The following is a 25500-nucleotide window of genomic DNA, read 5'->3' as shown; positions in this document are numbered from 1 at the left end:
ATGCAACCAGCACTGAATCAGTGGTCGGAACATACTTCTTTTGAAGAACATATGCTCCGCGATGTTAACTGCACAGTAATCGACTGAATTGGAACCGAAAGAGAAGCTACATAAAGAGCGGACACTGCCATAGAGCCATGCGGCCGAATGAGAGAGCAAGGTAATCGAGAAAGGGCTTCTCCCTCTCGTTAAATGCATTTGGACACCAAGTGGTCGCGTATGATAGTTCGCAAGCTTGAGTTTTGGTTCCGTTCGCGCGCAGTTTGAAATTTTGGACTGTCCTACGTCGTTTTAGATGCGAAGCAGCTTTTGCTCGGGGCTGTGTCCTTCCATTGGCGGCCGTCCGGTTTCTACCACATACCATAGCCATCTGTAACATATTGAGCGCACACTCGCGCCAAGGAGAAGTCTTCTTCCTCTTGTTCTTCGGCTGCATTGATGATGATAAGAGCCCTTTAGGGGCCCGGGCTGCCGTATGCTGTCCTAGCTTGGCATAGCGCCGGCGAAACCATGTGTGCTGGCACGCGCTAGCGCGGTCGGGCCTGTGTAAGGGGCTGAGTATGACGCTGTGGCCACTCCCCCTTACACTCTCTCAGCGATCATGTGATGGCGTCGGTTAACGAGATTCTGCAGACGCGCGATGAACCAACGCGTTGTATCCTAGTCAGAACGCGCTGGCACGTGCTAGCGCGTTCGAGCCAGTGTAAGCGGCTTGGTAAGACGCTGTGGCCTCTCCCCTTTACACTCTCTCGGCAATCACGGGATGGCGTCGGGGAACGAGATTCTGCAGATGCGCGGTGAACCCGCGTGGCGTGCTCCAACAAGAGTTCGGGCGAGCAACAGCAACTATATTGCATTCATGGTGTGCTCCACTTGCAAGGACGCGTTACCATCAGGCAAGATGCCCGTGATGAACGGAACTTGAAGTCAACACATGCGCTGCTTAGCATCGCCACATGGTTTCCTTGAGTGGGAGATGGTGTATTTTTTTTATTTTTTTATCGCTCCAACCGGTCTCTGCGTTAATTTCTGAATAGCCAAGGTGAGAATTTTTTATCACAAGAATACACGAGATTCCAAGAATTATTCACGATCCGTGATTGCAGCTGCCGTCTAGGCAACACGCAATTGCACAAAATATACGGAAGACGTCTTGTGATGTTTCTTCTCCATGGTAAAAAAACGAGAAAAAAAAAACCACACAGTCAATATTTATGAAATTCAATCAGCCCTCTTGCGTTCTAGCCACACCAAAGTACAGAGCGGTTCTTGCCCCGCGAAGCTCCACTGGTCTGCGTCAGCTGAAAAAAAAAAAAGAAATCGAAAAAGTGTGTCACCTCAACATTTGGGTCGTATGGCAAAACTACGAGGAGACGCGAAAGGGCACAACCGTTTAACGCGTGGAATTAGAAACAATCACAATTTTCATTTACGAACATCGCGTTGTCAGGAATGCTCTGTGTTGACATGATGTAAAGCGTTACATTACACGACCTTACTACATGTGCGCCTTCAAACCCACGAGCACGCATATCTAAACTGCGGCATCCGTGACGGAATGCCAGGTAGCACAGCCCTAACCGGCACGTTATCACAGACGAAAACTTTTTTACAAGAGCTTGACATAAATGCGCGGGGCGAAATATTTTTCAATCGTTCCGAAGCGACAGTTTTTGAGGCACGCGGTACTTATCTTCGCGCTTCTGCAAGTTATCTTGCGCCAGACATTTTAAAAATGTGAGTGACGCGCGTTATCACTTGATCGCTTCAACCGTTCGTTGCGTTTTCGACACGCTAGTTCATTTGTTTACACCGAACTATTGTCATCTGATAACGCGAGTGCCAGAAGAAATGCGCATCTGGGGAATATGAAAAGCGTCACAAACCTTTATTTCATAGGCTTACGCCGAAGAGCTTGATTCCTAGCTACGGTGCATTTACAACATTCAACGTAACCTAAGCCTAACTACGCATTAGCGCCGGTAACAGCCTTACTACGCAGTACATCGAGGGACACAAAACTAAGGGTTCTCACCATGCTGTCGTCATCTGCAGCAGACGACACCGTATTGCCGTGCTGAAAAGCGCCACTGTCACACAAATTATCGCTCAATACCACGACTTCTCTGAGTGAATAAGCAAAAACAGATGCGACCGAAACACGCATGAGAGCGGCCCTGCCTCGATAAGTGCGATAGCTGGTATGGCGATGACGTCGTATCGCCGGTTTCGCTTGGTGGCGGAACGTTCTTTCACGAATTTTCAACTTATCGTGTAAAAAATGACTTTACACGTGGAGGAAACAAACAAAAAAAAACGAACAAGCTATACACTTACGTTGCACACCTGTTTCTTTCTTTTTTTTTCTCTACTTGTACCACCTGAACTCCGCTCATGTTCTCGGGGTCGAGGTCCCTGTGATTTGACGCGAAAATCTCGAAGGCTATTGGGCGAGAAGCTAGCGGGGAGAGCTCGATCCGCCTATCGCTGAGTGTCCCTCTTGTCTCCTTTCCCTTTCTCTATTCTGGAACCACAGGCTTGTGATTCAGGAATGCAAGTTGTTCTGGCCGCTTCCAGAGTGTAGTCTGCCGCTGCCTAAATGATGCCGAAAATTCGTATCTCAGACCGTAGCCTCCTTGATTAGCTCCGGCAGGACGCCATTGGTACAGCGTGCTGCCGGAGCTAATCACGGAGGCCACGCTGCCACGCTTGAAGAACCGCTTCTTCTGCGAGAGCACAGTGATAATCGCCTGTACCACGGTGATAGTAATGACGGAAGGTAGTGAGCACGGAAGGTAGTGAGCAAAGGGAACGAGATTAAAGCCGCAATGTCTCTTAGCCCTTTTTATTAATTTAACTTATCAAATACCTGAGGTAAGGTGTTCTACCTTGCCTTCACGAACGCACGCGCGGCTTAATATCCGCAGCCTTGCGCACAGACTCTTCAAATTTCTGGCTCTATACGGACAATCTGTGGGCCTGACAAATATGATCACGTGCTTCGTGACGCCAGCAGACATAAAAAGAGCGTTCCACACTAGCCCTCATGGCTACTAGCGGCGCTAACTGCCTCTTCTATGTTTAAATGCACATATGCACCCCATAAAGTGGACGGGAATATCACCGTCACCATAGTTTAGTGGTAGATTATCGGACGCGTTAATAAAAGGTTGCAGGTTCGGTCCCTGGCCACGCTCCGACTCCGATAGCGCCTATCGGTGTCGGAGTGCTGGAAGCAGGAGTGTTGTCGTTGCCACTGAATATCCTATCGTTCTGGCAGCTCATTTTCATGTCCTTCCGCCTGAAATGCTGTGTCAGATTCTTTCAGCACCCAAAACGAGACTATAAACAGATTATTCAAAAAAGTATAAAATTGATTTTTCCTTCCTCAATGTTAAGCGCTTATCCATGGCCAATATTATTCAGCGATATTTTTAGTAAGAGTTTTTTTTTGTATTTTGCGGGCCCCTGCAGAAAGGAGAAAAACATTAATTCTTAAGAGACAGCAACTTAAAAGCGGCCGAATTGGACGTTTTGCAAACCGATCTACTTTCTAAACGTAAATTTTTGCCCAGATTCGTTGCCTTAGAAGTGAGTTAATAAATCTTGCCTAATTAAGCAATTGAGCAGAACTAAAAATAGTGTTATTAACTCTATGCAATATTCAACGGCATGCATTCGGTCGCGTCCTCATAAAGTGCATCGACATATTTTATAACTCTAATTAGAGTTAGCGGGGGCGCCCTGTATATTTGAAACTAGCCTCGCCATCTGAATGTTTTATATACGACGCTGTTTATGCCACTTGCACTCGCTGGCTTCATACAGAAAGTTTGTGGATGCGACATTCTCATATTTTCGGGCATGCATTATTTCCAAGGGACGTTTGCTGGGAATGAAAAGGTAAACGTATTATGCCGAAGGACGTATTATGCAGAATCTTATCAACGAGATTTCAATCTACAGCTTCACTCTAAAAATAAAATGCCGGACTTGATGTCACCGCTTTCAGGCAACGCCTACACCTTTTCACTTAGTAAAGTCGCCGCGCTTGCTCGGTGCTTTCGGTGCTCGGCGGGTGACACGAAAGACGCTGGTTCGATTGAGGCGAAACGCCGGAGTCCCGTGTTCTGTGCGATGTCAGTGCACCTTAAGAACCCCAGGTTGTCTACATTATCTGGAGCCCTCCACGACGCCGCCTCTCATAACCCGATCGCATTGGGGCGTCCAACCCCACAAGCCAACCGACTTAGTATCAGATAGCAAGAAAGAAATAAAAACATAGAAGTATTGCCATCGGTGACAACTTGATTTTCATTCGTCTGATTTCAGCTCGCAACGTTTGCATTAATTTGGGCTCTTTCGACAAGCAGCACACAACGAATAGCCTGCGCTATCAATGCGCCAACATCTCCCAATTAGTAGCAGACTACAAATATCCTAAAATTAGATTTTCTAACTCTCATTGTACATGGCCAAAACCACGTCCTCGTAGCTGCTATACGACGCGCGCCAAGCTACGACGCAAACCTCAACCACCTAGATAATCGGGGGTGGTTCTTCGAATAACCCAGACGTCGTTCAACAGTCGTTTGGTGCACTTCCGCTATTTATTTGCCGTGATTGCTGAGAAAGCTGATGCGGACATGGCGAGTTTAGGGAGGGCCTGTCGGTGCAAGTTTTCGCATAATTTTTTCGTTGAGTGCTTCTATGTCTAGCGTACGCAGTGTCAAAAACGTGCAACAATAATGGCGACGGCTTCCCTGTTCTCTGCTTGGTCATAAGCTGACGCCTCGAGTACCATTCTTTGTGCGCTTACGCGCACTTACATGCGTTAATAGCCACTTGGACAATTACCTGACGAAGGCTAAATCTGTTCGTTTCGCGCATTCGTTACCGCTAATCCGGGATGATCGGCCGATTTTCGTGCAGGTACTGCTAGAGCACCGTCCACATCTCTCGACGGCTCACAAGGCAGTGAAAGCACTCTTGTATTTTTTGAGAACGACGGGCTTGTGCGAACGCCGCTGACCTGTGGTGCAATCCCGCACGCTGCAGTGAATTCACTGCATCTCTTCTCTCTCTTCCCTCCTCTCTATTTCTCGTCTTTCTGTTCCCCTTCCCAGATCCCCCAGTGTAGGGTAGTCAACCGGAAGTGTTTCTGTGATCATCCATTGAAATTATTTCTTCTTTCTGCTTCAGTCGCTGTTTGCAGAGAAGCATCTGGAGTGAACATGGAAGTGATGCACCCGCGCGTTGTAAAAGCGTTATTATTTACTGTCCACTTCGTGCATGGATCATGGCATGCACTGCCCAAGTTGAAATCTGCGGTTGTCGTGCAGTGCAGTTTTTTTTTTCGCTTATGATGAGCCGTCGCGCCATTGAGCGCGTTCAGACAGAGACAGCTATACACCGTACTGAAAACCCGGAAGCGTTTCTGTTTATTTCCGCTTTACGTACCTTCCTTCCGGTATATAACGTACCCGTCATCCTTTCTAAGTATAACGAAGCTCTACAAAAACCTGCAACGACGAATAAGTTTAACGCCCCTATGCAAAACAACTTGTATTTCGTACTTAAATTATGCAGTTAACAGAGGTTAACATCATGTGTTACGCTGATTGGCTCATTTCATCTTCTTTAGGGAGATATAAGCGAGCAAGGATAGTACACCTCAAGATAAACAAGCTAGCAGAAAAAACAGGAGCTGTACACGAGAAGTGGTTGCCGTCTCGAAAATACAGAAACAGGTTAACATAGGCTGAAAAGCACTAACTCATGGTTTACGTAGAGTGAAAGCTGACTGCTATTCTGTCAGAACACAGAGAGGCTTTAATTGAGCTGTACCTTACAGTTCATTTGAATTTCAAAGAAGCATGCTGTGAGTGTGAGTGTCAGCTACCAACACGTGCAGCTTTCCGTATAATCACAACACCGCTCTTCGTCGTGTTCCTCAACGGGCGACGGAAAACAGCTGGGGCGCGACTGTGTTTGTAAACCTTATTGCAGAATTTCTTAAACTTCCTTCTGACGTGCTTCGAAGGTACACACTGCATGCAGCTTTCGCGTTGTAGTAAGTTCAAATGTGGCAGCCGTCTGCTTCGGCAAGCCTCTCGGTCCAGTGAAGCGAAACGCACCACTTTCGGCTTCGAAAACGAGATGTCAAAACCTCTTCTGCGATGTTTCTTTTGCCGAATGGTTATAGGACATGATAAGTTGTTGCGACCTTGGTTACCAAGATGCAACGCACTTTATCGTAGTTTCAAAAGGTGGTGCTTAAGGTACGCAGAAAGACTGCGTCTCATCAAGTGCTCCGTGGGCATTCTCTTTCAGAACCTTCTGGTATGTTCTAGCTTTCTTGCAAATCGTGTTGCTTTAGTCAGTGTTAGGGGGAGCAGAGCGGAGCACAGCAGGCATAGCAAAAGTTTTAACCAATGCTTGTTGTCGTAGTACGTTTGTCACTGATAAATTGTTCATGAAATATATGCTTCACGATATCACAAAAAAATTTGGGCGTGTGAGTTGTTATTTGAGGGAATAAGTCCCTCTTATTGCCTTGGGACTCACCAGTGCTCTTGCAGTAGCTTGTTTTCGTTACTATTTTTCATTGATGCTGCCTATCCAGTTTGTGGCTGTAAAATTTGTTCGATAAAAATAGTTGTCGCAAATTTCGTCGTTGACCTGTCGTTCCAACGCACGGTTTATGTCGCGATGAATATAAACTTTACAATGCACGATTTCCTGTTGACCCATCAGCATCTGAAATGAACACTTCTAGTGTTACTCCGTCAGAGTTAAAGCATAATACGGTCGAGAAATGCGATTCACCTCTTACTTTTATTCATTTAAATATGCAGTCAGCACGAAGCAAACAGGATGAATTCTGTGTATTTCTGAGTGATTTCGGCTTCTCGTTTTCTGTAATTATGTTGACAGACACGTGGTTTTCGGCTGATGATGACATGCACCTAGAAGATTATAATGCAGTTTTCTTAAACAGACCCATTAGAAGAGGTGGAGGCGTACACTCTAAGACAAAATCGAGTATTTGGGGAGTATTTCTGACACACAACAATAATCGTCATCTTGCTTGCTCGCGTTTCCTTTCTTGAAAACCCAGCTCTCGTCACTTTCCTGTCAAGAATGCTATGTCACGCTGATAACGCGCGCGCCGTTCGTGACCGGGAAGTGCCGCGACCGCGGTGATACCGCGAGGAAAGCACGCGAGGTGGATGACGATTGTTGTTGTGTGGCAGAAACACTCCCAAAATACTCGATTTTGGCTTAGAGTGTATGTATGTTTATTAAACAAGGTATTAATTATGAACTGCTTGATGACCTATCTTTATGTACGTCAGATATTGAGGAAATATGTTTGAAATGTGGGAAGTTTCTTTTTGCGGTGGTGTACCGTCCACCTGATGGTAATTTAGGTGAGTTCTTCGAGCAGCTAGACGCGATATTCTATCATGTTAATATACATCAGTATAAATTAGTCCTAGGTGGCGACCTAAACATTGACATGCTTTCAAATACATCAAAACAGTCCGAATTTTGTATGCTTCTTGATTCGTATTTGTTATCAAATGTGATACTGCAACCAACTCGCATTTCAGCAACTAGCGCTACGTTACTGGACCTTTTTATTACCAACTTACCACGTGAAAGTCTGCTTTCTGGGACAGTCAACATTACACTTAGTGATCATTTGCCGATATATTTAGTTATTGATAAGTGCCATGTCGTATCAAGCTCAACCTACAAATTCTGGTGCCAGAATATAACTGAAAACTCTCTTTCGCAGTTTAGAGATGAAATCTCCAGAACAAATTGGGCAGCAGTGCTCTCGTGCTCAGCAAACGCAGTATACGACAGTTTTATGGAGATAATTTCCCGTATTTACAAGCTATGTTTTCCCTACAAAGAAATAAAAAAGTTGAAACTTTCGCGGAAACCATGGGTCACAAAGAACCTGATAAAAATGATAAATCTGAAAAATAGCATGTATCAACTATTCTTGAAGAATCGCGATCCAGACGCATTGGATTCCTTTCGGAAATATAGAAACAATTTAACTAAACTTATGAAAAAAGCGAAACGCAGTTATTATTCTTGCATGTTCGAGGGCGTCTCAGGGGTCGAGGAGATGTGGAGCAGGTTAAATTCAATTACTGCAGTACATAAAGGTAATTTTAGTGTAGGAGAGACAACAGAAGGCGATCGAACATACAGGGGCAGGGCATTGGCCGAGAAATTCAATAATCACCTTACTTCCATAGTAGACAGTGTCAGTGACACTACCGCACTACATTACATGTCCGCACAGACAGTAGCTTCGTCGCTTTATCTTTCCCCAACAGATGAACACGAGGTTATGGGTGTTTTCAAAAAACTAAAGAAAAGTAAATCGGAAGATATTGATGGGTTAAAGATGGCCCCAGTCTGTTATGTCATAGATATATTAGTCATGCCCTTAACATATATTTATAACCTAATTTTAGGCACAGGTATTTTCCCAGAACGTATGAAGCATGCAAAAGTTACAGTGCTGTTTAAGGGAGGAGACAAAAATGATTTGAAGAACTATAGGCCCATATCTGTTCTACCATTGTTTTCAAAGCCCATAGAAAAGTTAATATTTATAAGACTGTCGAACTTCTTTGCAAAACATTCGGTAATTACTCCAGCCCAGTACGGTTTTAGCTCAGGACTGTCGACAGAGGTAGCATTGTTACGTCAAAAGGAAATTATATTAGGTAATATAGAGGACAGGAAAATTACGCTAGGCATATTTGTTGACTTTTCGAAAGCCTTCGGCCGGATAAATCACAATACCCTCTTACAAAAATTGCCCTATTATGGCATTAGAGGAAATGCACTAAACTTAATCACCAGTTATTTGAGCAATAGGCTACAGTGTGTAAGCATAAACACAGAACAATCATCTTTGCAAAAACTTGCTCAAGGTGTACACCAAGGTAGTATATTGGGACCGTTACTTTTTATCACTAATGTCAATGACATTATAAACATAAATCACCCAATCAAATATGTCATATATGCGGATGACACTTCCTTGTTTTTCACTGGTGTGGATGTAAATGACCTAATTTCAGCAGCAAACACGACTCTAGATGACTTGTATGCATGGGCGACTGCTAACTTCCTACAAATCAACTGTTAAAAAACCAAAGCCGTCTTATTTCGTTCAAAAGGAACAACGTACGAAGCTACTTCAAAACTACACCTGCACGATTCTGTGATTGATTTTTCTTCGACCGCTAAAGCATTGGGAATTGTTTTTCATGAGCATATGTTATGGGATTCACAAACCGAAATGGTAAGAAACAAGTTAAGTAAGGTACTAGGCATGCTTAGGAGATGTCAGTCATTTTTACCGACTACTCAGATGTTAATGATATACAACACGCTTTTTTCTTCCCAGTTACGCTATGGTCTTTTGGTGTGGGGTACTGGCACCTTGCACTCTAAGCAGAAATTGCTCACACTTCAAAAAAATGCATTCCGTTCTATTGCAAATGCCGAATATAATGCACATACCTTGTCTATATTCAACAAATTCAGAGTCGTAAGATTTGACATGTATGAATATTGTTTACTATCGTCTTTAAAAACTGAAATTAACAAAGGAAGTAACAATCTTATCTTATAGCATGCTTAGAGCGCAGCACCTCGTCTCGACCCACTGACAGAGCGATTATTGGAAGGTTCCTCGATGCCGAACAAACTATGGTCTACAAATGCTGAAACATTCACTCCCCCACATACTAAATAAATTCAATTTTTCATTGGAGCGATTGCGCCTTCTTTCGCGACAGGTTATGTCGAATATCTTTTTACCTTCATGACGCAAGAGGAAAAAAAAGGAAAAAAAATTGGCACAAATTTAGGCAGTTCCGATGATTTGTTTTTTATGTTCTGCTTATTTCTATTTTTCGTATTTCTTCAAAGAGTGCGATCCTGTCAACACTTCTTAAAATTTTATGTACGTAATATTTCTTATTGGTGCCACTTTAAACTATGTATTTGTGTCCGTTTAGTTGTTTCAAGGACTTTATGAATGCTGTCACTTTTTCTGCCTTGTATTGATGGGATGTGGGGCTGGTCAAGCTGCGTTTTGTATCGCAGCTTTTTTCCCGCATTCCACACCACACATTGTATCTTTGTTTCAAGAATGTCTGGAAAAAAATGGTGTAACACTGTGGTGAAATAAACTTCAAACTTCAAATATTAATCGTGCTGGTAACCTTGATGCAGAGACAGCGCTATGTACATTGCCACGAGAGCAAAAAGGAAGCCTAAAAGCACCTGCTGTTCGTTTCTTCTTTTGTGGTGTTGCTGGGGATGTACAAGAAGAAATGAAATCATTTCATTTTTACTACTGCCAAACATACCTTCGTTCCGTAGAATCCACACTTTAGCCTTTGTAAATATAATAATAAATCGTACAGGTAATAATAGTTATGGCCTCTATTCTTAAAAACATCTTCGGCTAGGATTGTTCATAAAAGAAAATTTCAGTCAATCCCAATGCTTTGCACATTAGCCAATACACACACACGCAGCCCCGGCACTTCACGTGGGTGCACGACTCTCTCCATTTGTCTGTTGTCGTTGTCGCACCTTACAGTTGAAGATTAGGAGGGTAAAAAATAGTACTTACAAAACTGAAATGCATGCGTATTCGTCCCAAGGTTCAGGTACATCACTGTTTCACACGTTCGTATCTTTCTTATTCTAAAGTTTTTATCAGCGAAGCTGTTTATGTGCTAGCCATATCCGTGGAGAGTCTCTGGTCGTTATGCAGAGCTCCGTGACACCACAGGTTCCCCGCTGGCTCACGTGGCGTGGGTCCAATGTGGGGAGAGTGAGGCTCGGTAGGAAGGGGCAAAGGCTGCGCCTCGCCGAGAGTTGTGAGAGAGAGGCACACTCGCTTCAGCCGTGTGTCTGCAGCTTTCGCATACCTTCACTCGCACATATGAGGAAAGAAAGTAGGAGGTGACGAGGAGTGGAGAGGAGCAGAAATAAATAAAACAAAATACAATTTCTTTATGAGATGGGATTGGAATCTCCTTACCCACGGTCTGAATGCGAGCGTTGTCAGCGTTCAGCTATCCAGGCACGCTAGCAGAACAAGCATTTATGGGAATAATACATGATTGCGTTGCTATCTATTTGCGGGAGAACGAGAAAAAGATAGTGGGAAAGAAAGAGATACAGAGTGAGAGCGAGAGAGCTTGAAATACAAAAAAGAGAGACAAAGAAAGAAGTGGAAATCTAAAGAAATAGAGACACCGTAAGAAAGAGATATAATCAGAGTTACTGACAAAGAAAGAGATAGAAGGAAACAGAAAGAGAGACGAAGAAAGCATAGCATAGCCTTGAATAGTAAGTATGGCAATGGGGTGGGGAACGGAAGTGAGGACTACGAATGTAGAGACTGAGGAGGAGGGAATTGAGGACATGAGAGAGGGTAAAGCATCGCATAGTCTTCTACAGTGTAGTATAGCAAGGGGTGGGAAAGGGAAGTGAGGAGGAGGGGTACGTCACCAGCTACGCTGTTTGCTCTGTCTTCACACCACTGGCGTGTCACTGCTCCGAATTTTGTTGAAGCAGCGTTCTGGAGGCAACGAGGTGTCGTAGGCCAATCCGACGTGGAAGATAAACTGCATTATTACAGAAGCAGAAGCTCTGCGACAAGTCGCAGCTTCTCTCGCGCTCTTCCCCCCCCCCCCCGCGACTTGCGCCTGACCACGTGATATCTGCGAACTTTTTCAATTTTTTTTTTCTACTGAAGCGAGCACCGCAACGACGAAGGGGATGCGCAGTTCGTGCGATCCAGTGATATTTTCTGCACCTCACAGAGGCTCGAAACGTAAAGCTGTGGCTTTCATCTTTAAACGTACAAGACTGAGAGTACTGTGCACTCCGCCATGGGAGAGGAGTTGCCTGTGCCGACAACTTTAATACTCGGAACGTAGACCACGAAAAGAGAATCGCTGATAGAGCCGAATTTCACCCACTGACATCGCCAAGGTCTGATCGTACGAAACCTCCATAAATTCTCGTACTGTGAACTAGGTTCTATGTAAGAAATTATCGAGAAAATAAAATAATTTCATAGCACTTTAAATAAAATTCCATAATACTTTGCCGAACGTATGTCTTTTATGCCATTGCCATGATGCGAATTTATTAAGCTTGAAAATTTTACTTTCGTTGTGATGCCTTGAAGTGTTTCCATGGTTGCCCCAACCTTTCGTGCTAGTTAGAAATGAAAAATCACAGCATATCCACGGAGTGAATGATGATGAGTGGGCGAAGCTGCGGAGGTTCATCGGTAAACCGTGAATCTTCCGTGAATTCTGCCCAGTACATCATCACCGACGTGAGATCGGGCGCGTTTATACTAAAGGTTCGATGAGTTATGACGACTTGCAGCTCACTTTAATTTTACATGTACGCTGTGAATTTTCATTGTTTAGAAAACCATTGCTTTAGAAAACATCTGGCGTCTTTCGTTAAGCAGCTGGCGTCTTTTCGTTTTGCTTTAGAAACATCTGGCGTTCTTTCGTTTTGCTTTTACAAAACATCTCGCGTCTTTCGTTGGTTTATTTCATCAATCAACGGCGTTTTGAACAAAATTTTTATTGTTTAATCACGCACAGGAGAAATCTCACCAGGCACTACCTTGGAGGTAAAGAATGGCTGCTAATGGGAATGAGAGACAGAAGAAGTCGGCTTTTAGCTAACGCTGCGAATTTTTTATTGTTCAACAACGCACAGGAGAAATCTCCCACCGGCACCACCTTGGAGGTCAAAGCGTAAGACTGGTTACGCACTACGACTACGACTACGAGGGACGAACGGGTGCCGCCTTAAGGAGCTTCGCCCCTAAAAAACATGGCTGATCCCTCCGTCATAGGAATCGGTATAACACGAAAGTGAAACGTGTCTTCACAGAAGTAGTGCTTATTGTGTAGTGATATATGAGAGCTTGTACAATGTCTATTCATGTTTGGCAGCTATAGCACCGTTTGACGTGGATGCACCCATGTTGACAGCATGTGTCTATCGCGACGACTAACGCCCATGATCATGATTAAACCGTTGTGGTAGCTGACGGTGTGAACATATATTTGGACACAGCGAATCGTGAATCCCGCGTAAGGATGATATCAACAAGCTCATAATCAACACTGGTACCCGGTATGCACTTCTTCAAAGCGTCGTCAATTAAGGAGAGAAACAGCACGGTGTGCGCTTTCTAGTAATGGGTAGCCGACGCCTGTGCTCATGCATACATAACACACACTGCGCTTCAGCAACACGGGAGGTAGAGGTTCGTAGCCTGAACCGCAAACGCGTGCGTCCCGCTGGCCTCTGTCTCGCAGGCGCTGCTCTCGCTCCACCAAGGCACGACATTCGCCCGTCGAAATCGCGTCCTTTCTGCAACGCATATTGCAGCAGTTTTGTTAGTCGGTGCTCTCGCAATTGAAGCAGTCGGCGGCGGAGAAATATCCCGTTGGTGCACGTGGAAGCTGCACTACACCGATGAGCTGACGTACGCTAACACGAAGCCAAAGGCAAAGAACGTAACTGCGTCAAAGGTGCCTCGGCGACGCCTGCGCGGCCAGTCTACCTCTCGGGTATCGAGACGCTTTAACCATGACCTCCGATAGCGCCTGCAATCTCGGAGTAAGCGCTAGTAAGTGGCGATCGTGAAGCATTACTTCATTTCACATCTCACAGACGGCGGCACCGCCCCGCGCCGCCCGCCTCAAAAGAGAATGTGTGAAAGATATAAGGCGCGTTCGCGCCGTGTCTAGTATCTCCCGAGTTAGAGTAGTCGGTAGCGCGTCGGGCGCTTGCCGTCGCGGCCGAAACGTCGTGGGTTCGATTCCCAGCGGGGTATCTTTTTCTTGGTTTTTTCTTTCTCACCCGTTGGCGTCCATTTTATCAACGTCATATCCGTGACGGATGTACTTGGTGGACCCCGGCATAAAACACTTTCGTGTTAAAAAGTCACAGTTTCGCCGTAAAGCCGAAGCAGTGAATGCGATAGCAACAAATTACAAAGTCACAACAAGAACACCAAGCAGATCGATACTTGCAGCCCGCCCATCAACCGCAAACGACCCACTAAAAGAACACGCACAGGATGACCATGAACTAACAACGGTAACAGCTCGACGCTTGCGGCGCGTTGCGGACGCTCGAAAATAACGTTCAGGTATACACAGGACGAGCGCGAACTAACAACTGTCCCATTTATTTATTCGTGTTTCAGCGGCACGCTACAACCCAACGCTCTTAGATATTTTTAACACGAAAGCGTTTTATGCCGGGGTCCACCAAGATTTCAGTGACGTATTTCCGTCACGGAAATGACGTAGAAAAAAATTACACGATCAGATGGCAAAGAAAAAATGTTCCGTCAACGGGCGCCGAACCCACAACCGCTCGGTCCGCAACAACACATGCCGGGCACGCTATCCACTGCGCCACGATCACATACTCAAGAGGCTTTACAAACGCGCCTTTTATATCTACCACTCTCCCGGTCGGCGGGGTGGTGTTGCCCTCTAGGAGCGGTAAAGTAAAGTAATTCGTCATTACTGTGGCCTCCGCGATTAGCACCTGCAACGCGTTACACGTCCGTCCCTTTCGGCGCGTTTTCAAAAGAAGTTCAATTTTGTCAATGCTTTAGCACACCGCGAGGTGGCGATATTGGCCCAGGCGTCGTAAAAGCTTCGGCCTCGCTCACAGCATCACGCTAATCGAAACCAAAAATAGCTCTGCGACGCGCGCCTGCCTCACCTGGCTGTAACACCGCGTTCCTGGCTTACGCGCTCGCGCCGAGAGAAATACGCGGCCGGGCTACCGGGGTGGTACGACGCTCTTTGCGTTTCCCTCTAGTCAGGCCATGGTGTTCAATCCCATTTAAAAGGCCGCGGGATGGCGACCAAGTTCTGCGTCCAATATGCGACGCTGTTCTGGCTATCACACCTCGTTCTCTAATTGCGCTTTCACCATTGTCTACTACACCTACCACAAGGGCTTGTTTAATCATTTAACATGGACGTTAATCGTCAGGATGGAGATGTACCATCAATCATCAAAGTGGGTGCATCCACGTTAAACGGTGCTATAGCTGCCAGGCATCAATATACTTTGTGCAGACTCTCTTATATCAATGTACAGTAAACATTCAGTTACTTCTGTAAGGGCACGCTTCACTTTCGTGTAATTCCGATTCCTATGACGGAGGGATCAACCTTTTTAGGGGCGAAGCTCCCTAAAGCGGCACCCGTTCGTCCCTCGTAGTCGTAGTGCGTAACCAGTCGTAACGCTAGTACCAGATCTTGACCTCCAGGATGGTGCCGGTGGGAGATTTTTCCTCTGCGTTGTTGAACAATAAAAAATTCGCAGCGTGCGCGTTAACTAAAAGCCGAATTCTTCTGTCTCTCATTCCCCATTAGCAGCCATTGGCATGTTCCAGTAGGAAACGTTAGTAGAAGTAGAAGTGTAAGTGTTAGCTAAAAGCCGACTTCTTCTGTCTCTCATTCCCATTAGCAGCCATTGTTTACCTCCGAGGTAGTGTCTGGTGAGATTTCTCCTGTGCGTGATTAAACAATAAAAATTTTGTTCAAAACGCCGTTGATTGATGAAATAAACCAACGAAAGACGCCAGATGTTTTCTAAAAGCAAAACGAAAGAACGCCAGATGTTTCTAAAGCAAAACGAAAAGACGCCAGCTGCTTAACGAAAGACGCCAGATGTTTTCTAAAGCAATGGTTTTCTAAACAATGAAAATTCACAGCGTACATGTAAAATTAAAGTGAGCTGCAAGTCGTCATAACTCTCATCGAACCTTTAGTATAAACGCGCCCGATCTCACGTCGGTGATGATGTACTGGGCAGAATTCACGGAAGATTCACGGTTTACCGATGAACCTCCGCAGCTTCGGCCACTCATCATCATTCACTCCGTGGATATGCTGTGATTTTTTTTTTGTTTTCTTGAACACTGCGGCACGTGAAGTGGCCCCTCCGCGTCTCCAGCCACGCGGTGGCGTTCGACGCATTGTTTACGCGGCGTTCCAAATCGCATGTGGGTACAGAAATGGACCACCTCTTAGTGCGCGTCTCAGGGGCAGTTTTGAAATAGAAGCGAAATATATCATTGCGTTAAAGCGCACCCTGCGGGCAATCTCGCGGGTGATACTCCACACGCGGAAACACCTCCGAGATGAGCACACCGCCAGTGTTCAATGGGGTATATAAATAGCTCACCGTTACTATTCTACACAACCGGCGGCGCGTGGATGAGTTGTTCAAAGCGGCGCGCTCAGGAGCGAGGGGTCGACGGTTCGAATCCCGGTGGCGCGCCTCGAAAATTTTTTATCCTGATTTATTTTTCATTGTTCGTTTTATTTATATATACATGTATATACATATCTGGCGCATGACGGCAACGGCGACGGCAAAAATCAGCCGAGAGTGTCCATATAATTACAGTCGCAATGAAAAAAATTCCCGAGCCCTTCTCCTGTGGAAATGGGGCAAACCAAGGAGGTTTAAAAAAATTATTAACCTTCTTGGGGCAAACACGTGGTCGACAAACACTACCCCCCTTCTCCCCTACCCGTCTCCCCTTCTGTCTAAGCACCGCGCCCCCATACGGACGTAAGCCGCCCAGGGAAGCTGACCTCCCCTCTCTGCCCATGGGAACGTAGGCGAAGGATGCATACGGGTGCTAGAGTTAAACACTTCTGTGAGAAATTCCAGCAGACGCATTGTGGAAATCGACGGAATGTGGAGCAGTCAGCGATGAGCCTTTTACGACGCATTGTTTGGCTTTAAGTCAAGTGTTAGGAAGCGAATCGACATCTTTTATAGATTCGGCAGTTATGTGCATCACGTCGGCGTACTGGAGACGTGGACAAAGCTGTGACGTTCAAGGGTAGCATAGATAGATAGATAGATAGATAGATAGATAGATAGATAGATAGATAGATAGATAGATAGATAGATAGATAGATAGATAGATAGATAGATAGATAGATAGATAGATAGATAGATTAAATGTGCCTTAGGGTCACGAAGAAATACTTCACGTTTAATAAAAAATCAGTTGCGCCGCAAGGCAACGCAATTAATGAAACAACAGCGAACTGGAATGTTGTACGAAGTAAAGCTAGCAGCCAGCTGTTTCGGATGCGATCTCGCTTAACTCTACAAAACGCTGGATACAGCGAATGCGGCTGCTCCAGGCAGCGAAGCGGCTTTCGTGCTGTCTGTCGTCTTAACACAAAGTAAGCGACGAGAGCACACGTAACTACGTAACTCTCGTCGCTCACTACGTAACTACGCACACGGCGCTACGTAAATATAATTGTCACCAAGTTTCGCTGACATTGGCCACTAGGGGTACGAGATTAAATGCAACAGTGTGAAGAAAGACATGCACAAATGCTCAGTCTTTCGACTCTTGCTCTTGCCTCATCATAAATTTCAGACATCCTCAATTGTTTATCGCGTTTCTTCCACCCGCTAGGCAAGCCGATGTGGCGCTGCTGTCGTGTTCGCACTTCTACAGCGCAGACTGCCTACCGTTTCGAGCTGCCGGGTACAGTGTCATCGCTTACAAATACAGTAACAAATGTATGCGGCCATGAGATGAGCGTGCTTTAAAAGTTACACGGTCCCTTACGCATCCGCCTAAGACTACTCGAGGGTGAACTATATATCCTTCTTTTTCTTCGCAGTAGATGGATGCATTGATCCTCTCCCGCAGCCCTCCGAAAGCGTTCTGCACCTAACGTAGTTTTGCACTGAACCCGGGATCGGAGGCATTCTTTTTTCACCTCAGATGGTTGTGCAGAACCTCTGGGATCGGCCCACCTTTGACCAAGCGACCATGTCATGTGATGACGTCTTCATATGACGTCACCAGTGACGTATAATGATAACATCACTAATTTTGACGATCTGTAACGTCATGGTGACGTCGTATGTTGACGTCAGCACGCGATTTTTTTTTTTGCATCATTCGTGTTGACGCCGCCGACGCCGACTGATGATTTTCGCGTTTAATGGGAGATCTATGGTTTTCACCTTGAAGTCTGCGCACGTGCCATCTGTGTGCTGAAACATAAAGCCACTGCTAGTGTTTGCACGTGTTAGTATTGCGAGATATTACCTTTATTTTATTCTCTTTCAAAGCGGGGCTTTCGCCACACGCGCCCGGTTTTCCCATGTCTTTTTCACCGGCACTCTTGGCTGCTTAACGCCAAGTAGGCATGATCGAAGTGCCACACGATGTTCTGTGAGCTCTGCCGTGAGTTCGAAGCCCCCATATTTTTACTCTTCGTGCTTATCGAAGTTACCCTCATGACGGCTTCAAATCACCGAATCGTTACGTCTGCTATGTTTCGAAAAGTCGAAAGTTTGCTTGCACGACGCTTTTTGCGAAGCATGTATAATGGCTTCGACAGCTGTGTTTTCGCAGATGTTTTAACGAACGTCCACTTTGCGAACGCGAATTCGTTGTGAAGTGCGCGCGCCTCCAAATTGAGATGGAAAGGTCTTCAGCTTCATTCAAACGCATTTTAGAGCGTATGAAGGTATTTCCCCTCACTTTTACGGGCCATTGCCGGAAAAAAAATAAATAATTAGGTACTGTTTTTTATCGGAAGGACTGGGGCCATTCAAAAGGCGCCTTCTTGAAAGAGAGCTAATGTCCCACCATAGTGACGATTCGGGAAGCAGGCCTGCGTTACAGTATGCTACGTTACAACAAACTAATAAACGCGAATCAATTTACCATAACGACAGGTACGCTATTGCGGCTGCAGTGCATAAATTGGAATTGGAGAATTTCGACATCGGTTGCTCGGTGTGTAGATATTTTTAGCCGACTGGTAGCTTTCTTTGTCCGCTGTGTGTGTGGTAACCTCAAAACTATAACATGCATGGTGGAACAAGTGAAAAAGAGTGACGACATTCGCCTTTGAATAGGTTAAACCCCCTCCTCCTCCTGTAGCATAACTAATTTTGATTGGCAGTATGAGCTTCAGAATGCATACTTTGTTTGGAGTTATAGTTTTGACCGGGCCATAGAATTTTCTTTTTGCCTTCAGGTAGTATGCGAGGGATTATTGGTAAGCTGCCAGCTCGTAAAAACATCACGTGCCTCATGACGCCAACGGATAGAAAAAAGATGGTTGACCCCTCCGTCATAGGAATTGGAATAACACAAAAGTAAAGCGTGCCCTTACAGAAGTAACTGAATGTTTACTGTACACTGATATAAGAGAGTTTGTACAGTTTATCTGGCACCTGTGGCCACGGAGAAAGAAGTATTTGAGGAGGAGAATCTCTCGGCCGCGGCAGCGCGCGAGGGCGGCGCGATAGCGTCACGGCGGAATGCGGTTACGCCGAAGCACGACAGATGACGCTTTCGGCCTGTTGCCATCTTTTACATGCTCTTCTATGGACGCGACGAATAAAAATCGTGATAGCGCCTCGTAAAATGTAAAATTTCTAAGATTTCTGTCTGTAACATCAATCGGTAGATATGGCAGATATTTTAGCTGCAGTTCCTAATCGATACTGCCAGAATTATAGGCCGTACAGCGCTTGGAACGAACTGCTAGTAGTGGCCCCTGAGCAGACGACGTCTGCCGCCGCATGCACGCGATCCTCGCTCCCCTCTCGCATGTTGTGCGCGCGCATGCGTAGGTGGCCTTGGGACGGAAAGTTCCCTTCGCTTTTGCTGGTTTCTTTCTCTTTAGCGCTCTCAGTGGCTTCCGCGCGTTGCGCCGGCGGCGCCGACTCCTCGATGTTTGCGCGCGCTTTTCACGCCGCGAAAAAGGAGAGTGCTTTGCAGATTTCGACCAGTGCTTCTTCAGGATGGGGCGGAAATGTCTCGTGCCGAACTGCAGCAGTGGGTACGCGTCCTGCAAGGAGAAGGTGATTACCTCCGAAGTTCCTAGTGACCCAGTGAGGTTGGAAGCGTGGGCTCGCGCCATACCAAGAAAAGACCAACAGCTGACGCCTCGTTACTACGTTTGCGAGCTCGGACAGTGACATAGACAGGCGGCGCTATTATGGCGAACTTGGTGGCGAAGTTCTCCTTGACAAACCGAAACGGCCAGTGTTGTTACGAGACGCCGTGCCTTCAATCTTTCCACGCGCTGTTCCGGATACTTGTCTGCTGTTCTCAAAAAAAGACAATGTGAAATTTCAACCACCTGGGATTTTGTAACGTGCAACTAAATGTAAGCACATGGGCCTTTAGCATTTCGCCTCCATCTAAATGCGGCCGCCTCAACAACCTAAATCTGAATTGATGGCATATAGGGTAAGTCCCATCATTCGTTGAAATAAATATACGTAACTCATTGAGTTCACGTTATCAAAAATTATAGTTCTAAAAAGACAGGGCGTGCAAACACGGACACAAGAAAGAAGTCAGGACATCACAAACGCCGCGTTTGTGGCGTTTGTGGTGTCCTGACTTCTTTATTGTGTCCGTGTTTGCACGCCCTGTCTTTTTAGAATGAATACTTACCAACTAGCTCAGCTCTCTGTTATTCTAAGCAAAAATTATAGATTTCGCGTTGTACAAAAAATATCGCGGTGGTAATTTTCCTGCATGTGACGCCATTTTTCTCGTTAATTTACCGAAAAAACTTAGAGTGCGCTTGAGCTTTGCCTTTAAGAGTAGAACGCGATAGCGTAATCGGGCCCCGTGCGCATCGCCTTCTCAGTTGCTAGCCTCACCGACACGGACGCCGACACAGGTATTTCTGCGAAACGGGCTCTAACGCTGTCGCGTTAAAACATGGAGCCGGCGAGGACGCACAAAAACACATCCATTCGAGCGTGAAGCGCGAACGGCGAATCGGCGACGAATAACCTTGAACCGACGAGCTTCGTTGGAGAGCGCGGTGAGAGGGACGCGCGCATTTTTCCTTCTCCGCTAGCGGACTCTCACGACAGAGGGCGCATGAGCGCTGTGCCCGATTTCGTGACTTTATTAGGGCGCCCGAGCGAGCGCAGTTTCGCCTCCTCAAGAATTCTTGCTCCGTGCCTGTGGCACCGTTTAACGTGGATGCACCCACTTTGATGAACGGTGGTACATCTCCATCCCGACGACTAACGTCCATGTTAAATGATTAAACGAACCCTTGCGGAGCTGTAGTAGTGGACGATGAAAGCGTAATCAGAGAGCAAGTGTGGTAGTGGTCGCCATCCCGAGGCCTGTTAAATGTGATTGAAGACCACGGCCGTACTAGAGGGAAACGCAAAGCGCGTCGTGCCGCCGAGGTATCCCGGCCGCAATTTTTCTCGGTGCGAGCGCGTGAGCGGGGAACGCGGTGTTACAGCTGAGGCAGGCGCTCATCGCAGACCTATTAAAGACGATACTTCTTGGGATCTTTCTTGGGATACTTAAACGGAGAAATTTTGGTCTGTCTTTCTGTCTGTCTGTTTTTCTGTTTGTCGGCACGTCACTCGATTGAGCCAGGGGGAGGTTACTCCGTATACCTCCCATAGGACGTCTTAATTCATGACGTCAGCGCTGGCAGCGCCAAACGTCCTTTCAGTTACTATCCTGGCGGCTGGGATTCAGAAGCTCAAACTGCAGAATGGCGGCGCACACGGTATGCGTCGTCATGGCAACACCAGCCGCGCCTCGCACCTCCTTTCCTAGCTCTCTCGCAAGCGCCGTTTTTTATTCTTTTTGTTTTGTTTGCGTGCGCGTCCTGCGCAGCCTCCTCCCCCACTTTTTTTCATGAACCCGCTCGCCCGCCCGCTCGCGCGTGCTGCACCGGCGTTTTTTTTCTTTTTGCATCCGCTTGCGCGTGCTGCGCCGCGCGTTCGTTGCGCGTTTGAATGTACGCAATTTGCAATCAAGCATTCTGAACACACTGCAGTCGTGCAGCATGTGCCAGAACGCAAAAGAATGAATTGCACTCACAACACAAAATATCTTTGGTCTCGTTTTATTGTCCTCGTTTCCGAAAATCAACATTTTCATCAAATGTGGTGCGACAGAGGTTCAGGAGATTAACAGAAGTGATGAACAGGAGATTCACATAGACGTGTTCATGACCACTAAACAACACAAAAGGTATCGGCAAAGTTAAGAACTTAAAGAAGAGTGGAATAAAAAAACAGCATAACATTAGGGCACATAATAAAAAACAATTTTTATACTGACAAAAGTGCAGAAGAGCTTCTGATATATGCGCACGATATTGCACAAAATTATCATAGCTAACAAAATTGAACATTCACTGCAATGCAAAAACAATGAAAGCAGTTGAATACCTAAAAATAGAATAATCATGTAAAGATCATTTTAAAGATGTGAAAACGAACTCCACATATACCACAACTAATATTGGCCGCACTTTATTGACTACATTTCCAAAAACGTTGATTTTCATAAAACTAGTGATGATAAACGCGAAGAAAATGAACAGATGGTATCGGAGGATTCATGGCATCTCTTCTTGAAATGCGCCGATTCTGCAATTCTTCAGCTTTTCTCTGGGCGCACCAATCAGCTGTTTGGCGTTCCCGAGTACTTTAAAAACGCTTCCGCCCTGAAGAAAAGGAACAAGTTCCAATCAGATGAAGAGCGCCGTCGACTCGTGCAAAAGTGAATTCGTTTGTTCGTCTCAGAGCAACACAAGTTTTTATACATTTACCTACAGCCTTAGAAACGCGGTTATAGGCGATGGCGAGTAATTAACCGGAGATAAATGCAAAGCACACATTCAAGCACGCGGTTCTGTGAGAGTTGTAAGCCTGTAACTATATAGTTACGTCGCATGGGCTTCATGTCCGCTGCTTGTTCGTATAACGATTTAAACGCAGCATCGTGCCCTTTTCGAATCAGTCATTTTTGAAAACAATAACTGTAGCCCCACTGCAGAGAACAGCTACTCGGTATGGACGTCAATTCAAACTGACACAATGAAAGCCGCAACTCAAAGGGCACGCTCACCTGTTGTTCTTTTGGGGGCCGGCACATATATTCCGGGACGTGTTCTGGAAGTATTCGAACAACAAAGCACTATGCACGAACATCCCGAGTCGTAAAACATCGCGTCGCACAAGCACACAGCGAGCGCGCACCGCCAAACGGACGAGCGACGACGGCTAACGCACGCCTTACCAACGCCAGACACGAAACTTTCCAACGGATTTCAAAGTCGGCGGCGCCAGCAAGGCGGCGGAAAGCGCGCCTCCCGGAGGAGAGGGAGTTGATCCCGCCAGAGAGGGGGTTGAGGAGAGTTGGGAGAAAAGAGACGGAACGCAGATTTTAACTCTGATCCCACTCCATAGATGGCGGGTCAATTTGCCATACCAGTCACGTGGGTTTCTTTCACTAGCCTGATTGAGCCACTCGGCCAAAGTTGAACCACTTGCCCAAGGGCCAGGCATCTTGATCGGGTCACCAGCTTCATAATTTTGTACATTGTCGATCAAAAAGCAAACATTACGCATATCTGAGGCACAACATCACTAGGTAAGCATTAGGTGGTGTGTTCCTTTATTAGAAAATGCATACATACGTAATTCTAAAGACCCTAGTTTCTTAAGCTGCGCTGAAAATGCGACTGCGCGTTAAACTTGACTTCCTCCGTGCTCTCTGAACGAGCTCATTGTTGTGTTTCGGTTTCGGTTCTGTATTGCACTGTACGAATGCCATGGGGCGGCACTCTGGCATTCCTGTTTTAGCCAGGTGACGTGTAAATAAAAGAGTGTGTGGAGAGTACTCGTTGAGTGCGGACGTTCCTTCTGCTTCAGCGCTTCGCGCCAAACCACGTGTTCGGGCTGGCTGGCGTCCCCGCCGGTCGTGTTGGTCACCGCCGGTATTCGCCTGCTGCTGCGCCGGGACTACCAGTCCTCAACACAGCACTCATGTTCCCGACGTATTGCCAGATGGCGTCCATATCTCACGCAGCGCCTCTTCTGTCGTCTTTAGACGACATTTGCAGTGAAGCACGCAGATACGCGGCCAATATTTTTTTTTTGGTTTGAATTAGTCTCATGCTATGAGCGAGGCGGACGCTTTTACGACGCTTGGGCTAAGGTCGCACCTCGCGGTGTATTATGGCATAGACAAAATTGAACTTCTATTGAAAACGCGCCGAATTGGACGGATGTGTAACGTGTTGCAGGTGCTAATCGCGGAGGCCACAGTAATGACGAATTACTTTAACGCTCTCAGAGGGCAACACCATCCCGCCGACCGGGAGAGTGGTAGATATAAAAGGCGCGTTTGTAAAGCCTCTAGAGTCTGTGACCGTGGCGCAGTGGATAGTGTGCCCGGCATCTGTTGTTGCGGGCCGAGCGGTCTTAGGTTCGATGCCCGCTGACGGAACTTTTTTCTTTGCCATATGATCGTGTAAATGTTTTCGACGTCATTTCCGTGACAGAAATACGTCACTGAAGTCTTGGTGGACCCCGGCATAAAACGGTTTCGTGTTAAAAGAGTTTTCCACACTCGCCGTCATGGCTACTAGCGGCGCTGACTAACACTCCTTGGTTTAAATGCACATATATACCCCATAAAGTGAACGGGAGAATAACCGCGGCCGTAGCTCAGCGGTAGAGCATCGGACGCGTTATTCGAAGGTCGCAGGTTCGGTCCCTGCCGGCAGCAAGTTATCTTTTCATCCACCTTACTTTCTTCCCATATAAATCATAATTACAACAAATAACATCGCCTGTAATTTCTTTGGTTCTCTTGTCAGTTAGTTCTAGTTAATGTTGTGTTTAGCAAAGAAAAATGAGCCCTTAAAATTGCCCTTATTTTGCTCTTTTCACTGAAGAGGCTTACAAGGAAGGACACTGAACTACAAGTAAATTTTACCTGAAGTCAGTCAAGAAAATATACAATATTTCCGAATAAAATGGAAACACGAAGCAGGGTTTCTAGGACGAAGTGCCATGCCTGTATATGACTCTCGTGATGAATTTCATTATTCAGCTACTCCGCAACACTCCCGCTTGGCGAACCGTTTGAGCTCATTACTCTCTCTACCACAACGTAGACTCGGAGAGTGGTGAGGTAGGGGCACGTATTTCGGAGGCCACATCAGAGTATATCAAGCAACACAGTAGCGGACGGATACATTCTTGTGTGAATGGCATAAAACAAACAAACAAAAAACTTTTTTTTTCTTGAGCAGAAATTACCGTGATCTAAGAACAACGGTTACAGTCTCTCTTTGATCAAGCAGGTGCGGGTTCACATTGCTAAAGGTGGGCCCCTCTACTCATGTAAGACATTTTTACGTTTGTTCATATGCTTTCGAGGGATTATTTAATCATTGATGATCAACAGACAAGGGTAGAAAGGGGGCCTTTAAAATATTGGCGGGAAGTACTGCCCCCTTCTCCCGCCAAGCAGCCCGCTCACACCTGGCTTTAAAGCTTGTCATGAAGGGACAA

General features: G+C 46.1%; 1 long non-coding RNA gene across 1 annotated transcript in view; it reads right to left on the bottom strand.

Moving 5' to 3' along the window:
* Positions 1-25500, bottom strand: part of LOC125760212 (uncharacterized) — a 220021-nt gene that overhangs the window by 139988 nt on the left and 54533 nt on the right. The window lies entirely within an intron of this gene.

This window comes from Rhipicephalus sanguineus, chromosome 10 (genome assembly GCF_013339695.2).
Source record: "Rhipicephalus sanguineus isolate Rsan-2018 chromosome 10, BIME_Rsan_1.4, whole genome shotgun sequence".
Taxonomy (NCBI): domain Eukaryota; kingdom Metazoa; phylum Arthropoda; class Arachnida; order Ixodida; family Ixodidae; genus Rhipicephalus; species Rhipicephalus sanguineus.
This window is presented reverse-complemented; position numbering and strand designations above follow the sequence as displayed.